The 10,584-nt window shown below is 42.5% G+C and overlaps 1 long non-coding RNA gene across 1 annotated transcript in view; it reads right to left on the minus strand.

Annotated features, from left to right (window-relative positions):
* The window catches only part of LOC112546877 (uncharacterized), a 151,027-nt gene extending 140,828 nt beyond the window's left edge, over positions 1-10,199 (minus strand). Inside the window, exons 1-4 of the long non-coding RNA XR_012896519.1 lie at positions 10,075-10,199; positions 6,789-6,843; positions 4,092-4,190; positions 2,472-2,694 (exon numbers count right to left, since the gene is read on the minus strand). This is a non-coding gene — a long non-coding RNA (uncharacterized LOC112546877). The remainder of the gene's footprint in view (positions 1-2,471; positions 2,695-4,091; positions 4,191-6,788; positions 6,844-10,074) is intronic.
* Between the last annotated feature and the right edge of the window lie 385 nt (positions 10,200-10,584).

Genomic DNA, 10,584 nt, shown 5'->3' on the forward strand with positions numbered 1-10,584 from the left:
CAAAGATGCTAACTACCTTAACCATTACAAAAATAGCTTCCCCAATTATTACCCCAATATCATTATTTCATAGACACTAACCTCCCCCCCACACACCTCCTCTGTTCTAAAATCTGATTTGTCAATTTTATAAGTGTTCACTTTTTTTTTTTATTGTATCCCTTTGGTATATAAGGTCATGCCAATTTTCTTCCACAATTTGATCTGAGGAAGTGGGTCTGGCCCACGAAAGCTCATCACCTAATAAACCATCTTGTTAGTCTTTGAAGTGCTGCATACTCCTGTCTTTTGTTTCAGCAAGACCAGACTAACACCACTACATCTCTATTGCTATTCATTGAAGAGGATTACACAGCAGTGATTCAGACACCAGTTGGAGCTCACAGGTCCATGAAAAATGTTTAAATTGATGTACACTTTGTTTTTACACTTATGCTTCACCAAATCATGTATTGCAAATTAATAGACACTACTGTATTGTGCCCTGAGTCACACATCGCCCCCTGGTTTTAATCTCATGTCTAGTTACAGATAAGGCTTATGAAAATCAAGTGGCTGTATGCTTTTCATATGGCATATTGTTGCTGGCAATCATGGAAGTAAAAATATCCCTGTATTTCAGAGTCTTCAGTATGCTGAATCTTATTGGCATAGATAAGAAAATGATGCACAGTATAAATCTTACAAATTAAAAAGCAAGGTCTTAACATTTTAAAGCTGGGGTTTTAACTTAAGAATTCTAAACAACGTCCTTTTGTTTTTACAACCTCCATGGGACTTACTCTGTCCTACCATTGCCTATTCTTCTGCTCGCAGTCTGTTCTTCCACAGGGTCGATACCGTGCTAAGCTGAGATCACCCTTATGGAAAGCCTCCTCTCCTCTGCAGCTGCCACTCTCTGAAACAGCTTTCTTATGTCACTGAGGAGCTTGAATAAGCCACCCCTGAATGATGTACATTACACTGAGCTAAGTACCAGTATGGACAGCACTAGGTCAGCTTCTCCCACCAACACAGCTACCTTCTCTCACTGAGATGGTTTGATTGTGCTAATGGGAGAGCTCTCCGATATACATAAGATAGTTGAAGCCCATGCATAACAACATTATGGGTTGAGTTAAAACTTCATTGGAATTGATATGTGAGCATGCTCTTCACTTGAGATAGTTGTAAGACACAGTTACAGTTAGTTGTAAGGCATAATGGAATCTTCCCAGCAACTAGAACTAGGTGGGCAGAGGGTACCAATGGGCACTGTTTTGATCAGACTGGGGGCTGCATTACTGAGTAAGGGAAAGACTAGCTGGTGGGGAGACTAGAAACAGGGAGAACTGAGGCAGAGCAAGAAAGTTAAGCAGGAGCCTGTAAGCACAGGAGACTGCGTCTGGTTAAAGAGGCTTGGAGCCATTCACTAAGAAGCAGCTTCTTGTGTTCAGAGAAACAGAATTTTGTATCTTCCTTGTACATTAACAAGACAGCATCAAAAATACTAGACTTTGTGTCAATTTCTGCTCCCAATTGGAACAACCTGCAGGGTCCCAACTTTGAGCAGCTATTGGGATCAAAAAGAGGTACCCATATCTTTTTCCTCATCTTAGTTATTTCCTGTCTCCTCACTCCATTTATTTCTCTCAGCTAAGCATTTTGGGCAACTGTGTGAAAAATAGTTATACACCAAATACAGCTTTATTTTATTAGAAAAATGAGTTTCTGAATATCTAATTAATGTATCTATTTTTTAACATGTACAGGTAGTTTAAACTGATAGACACTTAGCTTACATGGGCTCAGATTGAGCAAACACTTAAACTCTGTTAAGCGTTTTGCCGAAGTGGGACAGGGTCAGACTTCAGTAGATACAAGGTATAAGTGGTTATCTTCTTTTACAGGGCTTAACTTTCAGAAGTTTTAAGCACCCATGGACTCATGTTTACTGAGGCAATCCACTAAGCAGCTCTGTTACTCTTCAAGACTCCTCCACCCCTATTGCTAGCCTGATTTGGGGGTAACAATAGATGCCTATAAAACACCTAAATTGATTTTTGCTTGTTGTTCTCTGCCTTCACAATCTTTTCTGCTTTCTGGACTGGATGCACCAATGAGATAAGAACAAGAATGTTATTTGGTTTTGAAGCTGAATGACTAAATGACATTCCTATTCATTATTTATCTGCTTTTAAATTCTCGTGCATACTTCCAGTGATAATTACCTAATTTCTATCAATTTATTTCTAAGTAAGCACTGAATGCACCAAACACAATAGCACAATTCAATATTTATGAAGTGATACTTTTCTACCAACATATAGATACTCAGTAATTACAACTAGAGCTATGCTTTAAAATTCCACAGTGGAAACAAACTGAATAGAAATAATGTTGCTTTGTTAGGATGTAAAGTTTTCCTGCCAGCTGAAAACACTGTAATTAAAATAAATACAGACATACAACAGATGTAGTTATTTTGTCACCTGCATACTGCCAGCTGGGATTCATAAAGTTGCACAAAATGAATTCTGCAGAAAGGGTCTGTCCATGAAGAAATCTCTGACACTGCCTCTTCATAATGTTCAGCTTATGAACCAACTCAGCAACTGAGTTTAGCCATTGGAATGGGAAGGAGGCAGCTTCTGCAACAGCCAGGTACCAAACACTCAAAGTCTTTAGAGATGGTCACCAGCTTCTTCAATTGCACTGAAAATTGAATAGATAGTGAATTCAGAGCCTGAAGAACTGCCAGTTCATGTTGATATGGGCTCACCCCATTGGAGAAGCAAAATGCAAAATGCAGGACAATGTAGCACTTCTGTTCTGCAATGTGATTTGTCCTTTTCATATTTGTTCATTTTTTTTAATTGTATCCTTTGGTATATATGGTTGTGACTACTTTCTTCCACTATTTGATCTGAGGAAGTGGGTCTGGCCCACGAAAGCTCATCATCTTGTTAGTCTTTAAAGTGCTACATAGTCCTGTTTTTTGTTTCAGCTACACCAGACTAACACGGCTACATTTCTATCCCCATTGGAGAAGTAGGTAATAGCATTCTGGGTAATGTTCAAGGATAGCCCTACACAGAGTTCATTGCCAAACATGTGAACAATTGTCAGAGCTTTCATCTGATCAGACCTTTAAGGCAACATTTGGAGTGTTTTGAGCTATTTTACTTCTCATTGTACCAGCTGCTTTAATAATTAAGGGCGGGGGGAGAATGTTCACAGGAGTGTCTGGAAAAGGTTGAAAGATTTGTGCATTTCAAAATTTAAGACCTCCTGGTCTTTATGAAAAGGAAAGTGATCTCCTACACAAAATGGGGTATTTTTAAAAAAATTTCCTACAAACTTCATAGCAGGCATAGAATTCTTTATTCCATTATTTAGAGTTGTTTAAATATTTGATGGAAAAGTTACTACTTTACTCTAAACCCTATAGAATTTAATAATTTCTATGGAATTAAGAACATAAGAATGGCCGTACTGGATCAGACCAAAGGTCCATCTAGTCCAGTAGCCTGTCTGCCGACAGTGGCCAGCACCAGGTGCCCCAGAGAGGGTGAACCGAAGACATTGATCAAGTGATTTGTTTCCTGCCATCCTTCTCCAGCCTCTGACAAACAGAGGCCAGAGACACCATTTCTATCCCCTGGCTAATGGCCTTTTATGGACCTAACCTCCATTAAAATTATTGGTTTCATAGTGACAATTCATAGATCAAGCTAGAAAGGACTATAGTTATTTCATCTCACCTGCATAACACGGGATCTCCCTGAATTAATTCATGTTTGAACTACAGCATATCTTTTAGAAAAACATCCAATTGTGATTTTAAAATTTCCGGTAATGGAAAGTCCATCACAACCCTTGGTAGATTGTTTTAATGGTCAATTATCCTCATAGTCAGGGGCACCATTTCAGATTTTGGTAGGGGGGGGACCAACCTGTGCATGCCATGATGGAGGGGGGAAGGGAAGAGAGAGTATGATGGTGGAGGACTGCAGACAGAGACTTCAGCTGTGTTACAGAGCATACTCAGAACAAGCCAAGCACCAAATGGTGGGGGGAGGAAACAAACCCCATTCGCCCTCCCCACATACACATCATCTCTATCCAGGTGGCTACGAAGGCTCTGGAAAACACTACTTTTTTTGTCAGACAGCTTAGTAGTTAGCTGACAGGAGCTTTGTATCTAATTCCTATATAAAAAGAAAGAAAAATAAATAAATATTAAACGCACTCAGCTCTAACACTAACATATTCTGACATCTTGTGGCAAGTCACTTAAGACAGCAGTTCCCAATACTGCCAGACCATGCCCCGCTGCTTTGGCTCTGTCAAAAGCAATGGTTGTACCCATGCCAAATAAAGAGGTAGAATCACCTCTCTATTTCTATTTGATATTTCCTTGTTTACACACCCAAGGATTATGTTAACCCTTTGGGCCACAGCATCTAACTAGAAGCTCATGGTTAGCTAATTATCCACCATGACTTGCAAGTCCTTTTCAGATTCACTGTCCACTCCACCTCCCATGATAAAGTAGCCCATCCTAGAAGTTAAGTTCAGTTCTTTTCCATAGGGGATCATTTAATAAGTTTACATCAGCTGTGACACTTTCATCAAATGAAGGACGGTAGGGGAAGCAATTCAATTTTGAGTGCCTTAGCTCATAACAAGGTCACTGTACGGTAAGAAAATGATAATTTGCAGATGAAAGAAAAAGCAAAAATAGCAGAAAAGGTTCAATGAATAAAGGCATTGGTTAACTGCAGTAATGAATACCTAAGTGTTTTGAATAAAGACATGACCAACTTGCACTAATAAAATCTATACATTTGTATATGATCTCATTTCAGGTCTACTATGGTGTTTCTTCCTCCCATCATTGCCCGTCACACCAAATTGGGGTACAATATCATCAAAATTATTTCAGACACAAATCTTAGATCTTACATAAAGCACGATGGTCTCTCTGCATTTTATTAAAGAATTGGATAAAAACAAGCGTGGCAAGATGTACAAGCTACTCTTTTAATTGACAAGTCATGTTAATCAGAGTTTAACATTGTTTAAATGTTAAACAGATAAGAGAAAGCTATCAAAGTAAACATTCAACTTGTGTGTGTGAAAACGTGGCATGGGGAGAGAGGTGGACATTGAGTGAGTAAGCAGATGCTTCATGCTGCATGCCAGCATTTCTTAAACTGTGTTCCGCGGCACATCAGTGTGCTGCGAGGCAATCAGAGGTGCTGCAGAGAGAACAGAAAAAATTCTGCTCCCCTGCCCCTGCAGAGCCCGTAGACAGGTCCCGCTGCAGCTGCCTCCACTCCCCCCAGCCCGCAGGATGGCCCCTGTCCCACGGGGCCTCTGGTGCTGCGCAGCCTCCTCCTCCACGTGTGCAGGCAGCAGCTTTTACAGTGGCGGCTGCTCCTGCTGGGAGCGGGAGGGGTGGCTGGAGCTGAGGAGCCGCTCCTGGACCTCGGCGTTTTAAAACTGCTGCTTGCAGCAGGGAACCCAGCTCAGGCTCTGCCTCCTCCGCCTCAGGGCGCGCTCGGGCTCTGCTGCCCCCCATGTGCTGCTGCTCTCTCTCCCCTGCACCCCTCCCAAGCCTGCTGGGGAAGTGGCAGAGTTTAATCTGGCCCAGACGGTCAGGGTTTCTACTCTCCCTCACCCACCCCCTCCCCCCCGCCCTGCCAGCAGGAAGCCTGACCTGGTGCTGCAGCTGCACTGGGTTCCTGTTCCCGGGCATGGGAGGAGAGGGGGGAACTGAGCTCTCTTCCCCCTCCCACCACCCCAAAGAACAAGAGCAAGCTCCCTGGAGGCTCTCCCTGCTGCAGCAGGGTGCCAAGCCAGGTAAGCATCTCCCCTCATGCCCAGACCCCACAGCCAAACCCCACCTTGCTCCCCTTCCCCTGCCCCTGCCAAGACCCCACATTCCCAGCTTGCTCTGACATCCTGCCCCAAGTCCCCTCCTGGGCAAACACCTTGCCCCAAGTCCCCTCCTCTACCCTCTCTCCTGGTCCAGTGGGGGTTTTGTTTGTTTGTTTGTTTTGCTCGACAAATTTTCCCTGGGGCTGGCTTTTGTTGTTGTTGTTTTTTTGGTCGACAAAAAAATCCTTGTTCCCTATAAGAAAATTGTTTGGTGTTCCTCCATCTTAAAAAGTTTAAGAAATGCTGCTGCATGCAGTTCAGACCATTTTGCAATTATGTTTAGTGTTGGGGAACAATTAAATACCTAAGCCCTAAACTGAATAAAGCACCTCCAAAATGTAACAGGCAACATTATTGACAAGCAATGTTCCCTCTAATCTTTACCATCCATGTGCAGATATTTTCCATCCATGTGCAGAATAAATACAAATGTGCATCACCAGCAGAAACAAAATTCCTACCTGTGGGCGCTCTGGTAATCAGCTGGGTGGCATCTGAACATGGGTTTTCTTTGGGGCTTTTTGCTCAAAATTTAGCACTGTGCTTGCAAATCATTCAAATGCTTTATCAGCAGTGTTCCCTGTAAGCTATATGCTTGTGCGGCCACTCAAGAGAGATTCAGATGCCACCCAAATGATAACCAGAGTACCTACAGGTAGGGTTTTTGTCCATCTGGCCTTCAGCCAGGAGCTGCCTATGGTAAGGCCGTCCTGGCCCGAGCCTGCACCTGGCATCCCAGACCCATTCTGCATCTTAACCCTGTGTCTCAGGTCACAACCCCCTCTTGCATCCAAATTCCCTCCCTCCCTCCCTCCCAGTTCCTCCATTAATATCGTAAAAAAGTGTGGTCTCTGACCACTTACCAAATTCTTGGAGTAGTCCCAGCATTGAAAACACTGCTCTACAGCCAAAATGCTTCTGAAATAAATGTAGTCAAACTTTACTAATTCTGGGTCACTGAGAACGAAAATGATGCTTAAAATTGTTGATTGGCTCTAGTTTTTAAGATATGCTATTGGGTCAGTATATACGACCCTTGACTTGCGAATGGCTGAGGATAAGTGAGTTATAAAGGGAAGGGATCTCAATTTAAACTAGAAATGACTAAAATACATCTTTGACTGGATCTATGAATAAATCTGAGACTGGGTTTGGACAGTACTTGCATTTTAGGCAAAACAATGAATGATGCAATCTGAAGCTGGTATTGCGTCATACGTGATATGAATTGCATCATGTTATTCCTAGAAGTCATGGATGTTTTGCTGCATAATGGTAATGTTTTGCCATCAGTTCCAGTTGGTCATGCAGTCTATGTGAAGGAAACCTATGACAACATGAAAAAACTTTTGAGGTGCATAAACTATGACCAACATCAGTGGCAGCTTTGTGGTGATTTGAAGGTTGTTGCTCTCTTGCTTGGTCTGCAGACTGGATACACAAAGTACTGCTGTTTTCTCTGTGAATGGGATAGTAGTGCAAGAGATTCCCACTACATCAAGGGAGATTGGCCACTCCGACAGTCATTGGAGACTGGGAGGAAAAGTGTTCAGCATCCACCACTTGTCGAATCAAGGAAGATTTTGTTACCACCCTTACACATCAAGCTGGGTCTGATAAAGAACTTTGTCAAGGCCATGGACAAAACACAAGCAGCTTTCAAGTACCTCCGTGGAAAATTTCCACGGTTAAGTGACGCTAAGATAAAGGAAGGTGTCTTTGTTGGTCCTCAGATTCGTGAACTTCTTCAAGATGATGCATTTGACCATGCACTGCGTGGCAAGGAAAAGACGGCATGGAAAGCCTTCCAGTTAGTGGCAATACATTTTCTCTGAAACAACAAGGCAGACAACTACAGGTTGTTGGTGGAAAACCTCTTCAAGGCATACAAAAGCCTTGGTTGCAACATGTCACTAAAGATACATTTTTTGCACTCTCATCTAGATTTTTTTCCACCGAACAGCGGAGCAGTGAGTGACGAGCACAGCAAGCGATTTCACCAGGACATTGCAACAATGGAGAAACGCTATCAGGGCAAATGGAGCCCATCAATGCTTGCAGACAATTGCTGGACAGTGACAAGATGCTCCGTTTAATGAATACAAAAGACAAGCCAAGAAGTGACGAGTAGACACTGAATAGGACTAAACTAGGTACATAATAGTTGTTTGCCTTTTGCTTCATAATAAATTTTATTTATATAACCCTTTTGCTGATTTTAAAGTGTTACATAAACAGGACAGGTGAAATATCATCATGTAAAGCAACCATAAACACATGAAAAGACCTAGGTTTACAATTTATAATTAAAACTCTACACAATATACATAGACGTAAAATGTAAAAACTTAAATATATTGGAAACAGTAGCCAATCAGTTGTTTTAATTGTCATATTTGAATTCAGCACATCAAAATACATAATAAATAGCACATTTTATCTCTGAAGCAGACGACTTCTAAAAAATTGTAGACCAGTGAAATTATTGCCCACCCCTGTGATTGAGAATAAAATAAAGACTCACGGGGTGCCAGGAGGTGAAGGCGGAGGACATATTACTGCTCTTAGAAAGTACATTAGAATCACACAGACAGAAAAAGAAAATACTAGGAGACTCTAACATGACCTGCTGCAGTCCTCTGAGGGACTGGCTCTCTTCTCTCTCCCTCCAGGCTCATTATTACAGCACTAAAACCTTCCTTTCTCATAATCATTTGTGCAAGAAAAATGACAGTGCCCCACTGTGTAGTTGCTCAGTATTAAAACCTAGGACTGCTACTACTCTTTGGATGTAATATGGCAACTATTAGTAAGAGAAACTAATTGGAAAATAGCTATAATAAGCACATGACCAAAATTAAAATAGAAAGAGGAGATTCCCCCCAAAGGGAAGGGCAGGCACAGCACAGTTTTTTTGTTCCTTGAAGCCTTCCACAAAAAGTATAATGTGAACTGCTGCAATTCCTGTGTGGTGCTCCTACATGCCAGGCAGTGGTATGAAAGCCTCAAAAACTTCATAGTTTGGATCAATACTCTCAAATCCATCTCTGCTCTCCCTGACATCCAACTCCAACTGTCTCACCCTGGAACCTCACAGATGCCACTGAGATTCCTCAAAGCACCCATGGGAGATTGAAACAGAAACCACAACTTTCTTGCCATTGACTGCCAGAACCAATGTATTTTTCTGCCATTTGCCTCCAGTTCTGCTTGGAGTTCTCCTGATTCCCTTGAGATTCTTGGGAGTAATGGTCTTTGTATCCCCCTAGTGAAGGGGTGGAGAACCTCAGGATCAGGGGGCTGGATGCGGCCCTCAGCATGCCTGGATCCAGCCCCCAAGACTCAGGGCCCACCCCCAGCATTGGGGAGACTGTGCTGGTGCTCCTCACCCCCTGCTATCTCCCTGGGGACTGAAGCACACAAAATTTACTAGGCTGGGCCGCCCCTAGGCTCCGGTGTGCAAGGAGAATGTGGAGTCAGGAGCTACAATGAGGGGGTGGGTCCACTTCTCACTTGTGTGAGGCCTTCGAATGATTTTTCTGTGTGTCAGTGGCCTCCGACCCAAAAAAGCTTCCCCATCTCTGCCTTAGTGGTTCGGACAAAAGGATTTAAGGCTCATATAATGCCATCTTGCTAATAGAGGTGGTTCTTTGGCTTAGGCTGTGTGGGAATCATGGTTTTAGATTCAGAGCGCTCAGGCTCAACCTCAAGCAGCTGAGTCACTGATAAGAAAATTTTAAATGCTTATGGATCATTGTCCTAATGCATAAAGCACAAGATGAACATTAGTTGGTGTCTCCTACAGACCCCCAAATCACATTAGGTTAAGCACTGGAGTGGAGGTGGGCGATAGAAGGTGTCCTGAGAATGAGATTAGCAAATGGAGAAAGAAGTTGTATAGATTACAGAATGAAAAAGGCTCTTCCAGTTACTAGAGGGAGGCACATAAACAGGCACAGCACCAGGCTGCAGAAGCAAAGGGAAATCAATTGGAAGAGCATAGGGCCTGGAGGAGAGTAAGGAGAAATAAAAAGACAGAAAGACCTCAGGAGTGCATGTGTCTACAATTAATTTCACCCTTCTCAAAGCTAACAATGAATGAATCCCGCTTCAGTATAATAAATACCAAGTTTTCAGATGAAACCTTACTCTAAGATGTGATGCTGCATTGAACCACCATGTTCAAGTGTTTGGCTCTGCCATTCTTATGGATTTTTGACCTCTTGAAGCTATCAGCAATGCTAAGAGTCAGCAGGTGCAGCACTTAAACCTACTGCTCATTACACTGGCCTGTAAAGGATGCCAGTAACTGGCAACTGGTTGCCATAACAACCATAAGAAAGACCCATAAATAGAACATCTTCAACAGGCAGGAAATCATGTTGGCAAAGAAGGTTTTAGAACCAAGTTGTCACAAGGTACGTGCCCCATAAAAAAAAAAAAAAAAAGAAAGGATATTCATATTCAGTGTAGCACAAGTGTAACGTCGCCACAGCCATCTGTGACTGCACTACTGTCATTACGAGGCACATTATGGCTGCTCTGAACTTTGTGGCAATGATACGGAGAGCATTCTAATTCCAGTCCTTCTTGTCCCAAACCAACAGGCCTTAATAAGTCAACTAAAAGAAGAAATGGTCTGCAGTCTACAGCCTATGA

Source organism: Pelodiscus sinensis, chromosome 18 (assembly GCF_049634645.1).
Source record: "Pelodiscus sinensis isolate JC-2024 chromosome 18, ASM4963464v1, whole genome shotgun sequence".
NCBI classification, from domain to species: Eukaryota; Metazoa; Chordata; order Testudines; family Trionychidae; genus Pelodiscus; species Pelodiscus sinensis.